The sequence below is a fragment of the Pteropus vampyrus genome, unplaced genomic scaffold (assembly GCF_000151845.1).
Source record: "Pteropus vampyrus isolate Shadow unplaced genomic scaffold, Pvam_2.0 Scaffold343, whole genome shotgun sequence".
NCBI lineage: Eukaryota > Metazoa > Chordata > Mammalia > Chiroptera > Pteropodidae > Pteropus > Pteropus vampyrus.
In genome coordinates this window covers 31,295-33,593 of record NW_011889124.1, presented here as the reverse complement: position 1 = coordinate 33,593, position 2,299 = coordinate 31,295, and positions in this window count along the sequence as shown.

The following is a 2,299-nucleotide window of genomic DNA, read 5'->3' as shown; positions in this document are numbered from 1 at the left end:
ACAGTGCCTCTTAGCAAAGCTGGAGGCCAGCCTGAGCTCCACCATCTCTCTCAGGGAGCACAAGCACCCTAGGAGGTAGGGGCGTCACTTCAAACATTGAACAGATAAGGAAACTGAGCTCAGAGGGGCTGAAAGGCCCACCAAGGTCACACAGCTGCCGGGTAATGGCCCCAGCATCCGGGATAGTCTGCTCCGCTCCTGCATCCACCCCACAGCACCCCCATGACATGGGGAACAGAAACCCCCGGCAGCCTGGGCTGGGGTTAGTCAGGAGGGTCCGCTGGCCCTTCTTGCATTTTCTCACCACCGTGGAGAAGGCGGGTTGAACTGGCAGCTCTCAGGCCGCTGCTGCTTTGTTTAGCTCTTATCCTGTTGATGCTCGTGATGCTCGCACTGATCCCAGCTCCCAGAGGTACCCAGAACCTCCCGGCTCCGTGTCCATGGACCTGACGTTCCCTGGTCCAAGCCATTTTACTTCTTTTTGCTGTTGCAATGCTGGTTATGAAACCGGAATTAGCCGTAGTCAGCAGGAGGCATCGCAATAACTCAAAGTAAAACGCAGAGACTGAGCAAGGCTGTGGTCAGCCCTGGGGAAGCCGCGGCCTTTGCACAAGGGCCCAGGGGCCCTGAGGGTGGGCTGCGGCCAACGAAGTTGCTGTGGGGAGAGGCGGCCAGTGAGGATCCAGCAGCTCGAAGTCATCCGTGGCCTAGGAGAGAGGGGAAATGAAAGTCACAATGGGGACACAATTGGGGCGTCTCCAGGGCAGAGCTGGCCTGCTCCCAGAGCCCTCACAGCAGGTGCCCTGTGGTCAAGGAGATCACTGGGGTGCCGTGGCCATCTGGCTCTGGAGCCCGAATGTGGCTTCCGCTCCGGACTCTGTCACTGAGACGCTGTGTGCCGTTGGCTACTTGGTTAACTGCTCTGAGCCTTTGCTGTGATCTGTAAATAAGAGGAACTAGATGGCTATGTCAGAGGGGATGAGTAAAAGTAAAGGCGTGCTGTGAATGTAGGAAATGTGCTTTTTTAATTGAGGCGAAATATGATATAGCCAACCATTTTAAACTGAACAGCTCATTCACAATATTGTGCAAATACCACCTCTGTCCAGTTCCCAAACATTTCAGCCCCCAAAGGGGACCCACCCCCACGGCCCCATTGCTTCCTCTCTTCTTCCCGCCCCCCCAGGGAAGTGCTGGTCTTTATCTCTGCTTCAGGTCTTCTCCGCTGCTGGGGCCACTTCCTGAGCCTGTCCTGGCGATTTACACAAATTCCCAAGGAGGCTCTGGCAGGGTGAGATTCTGGCTCCTGGGCACCTGAGCCTCTCCGTAATTCACACCGATTTCTCATCTCTCCCAGCCCCGCCTGCTGCAGGGAGCTCATGGGAAACTTTGAAATTCGCAGTCTGAGTTATCCTGGGTAAGGGCTGGGCAGCCTGCCTACAGTTAAACATCAGAAGGTCGTGTCCCGTGTCCCGCTCTTATTTGACCAGGGAACCCTGTTGCCTTATCAAGGGGCCCTAACCTATAACGATCCGAGGCAGGGGATAGCCTGGCCGAGCGGAAACAGGAATTGAGACCCCTGAATGCAGGTCCGCTGGGTCATGATCTCACTGCGTCTCCTCTACACCACTTCTTCAGAAACAGCAAAATCTCGCCCGGGGGAAGTTACATTTTAAAAGATATTTTCAAAGGAGGTATTATTTACATATGACAAAACTTATCCGTCTAAGTGTCCAGTTTTATGGGTTTTGACAAACACCTGCAGTCATGTAATCATCACCACCACCATCAAGGTGAAAACAGTCCCGTCCCTCCCACACGTCCTCATGCCTCCAGCCCCTCCCCCAGCCCCAGTCCTAGGAAAGGAAGGGACCCTCCCCGGAGCTTTGCCTGTCCCAGAATGCCGTCGTAGCGTCTACTACTGTGAGACTGGCTCCTTTCACTCAGCACGACACATCTGGGGCTCGTCTGTTGATACTTTTTGTTGTTGAGACGATTCTGGTGTTTGGATGTGCCACAGTTTGTCTATTCATCTGCCAGTTGAAGAATTTTGGGGTTGTTTCCAGTTTGGGGTAATTATGAATAAAGCCACTAAAGACTCACATACAGTTTTTTGTGCAAATGGAGGTCTTCATTTCTCTTCGGCAGATACCGAGGAGTGGGTATGCTGGGTCGCATGGCAGATTCATGTTGAGCTTCCTAAGGGACTGCCAAAAGTGCTTTCCAGAGGGCTGTGCCATTTCGCATCGCTGCCAGCTGCCCCACACCCTCACCAGCACTTGGTATAGTCAGCATCTAA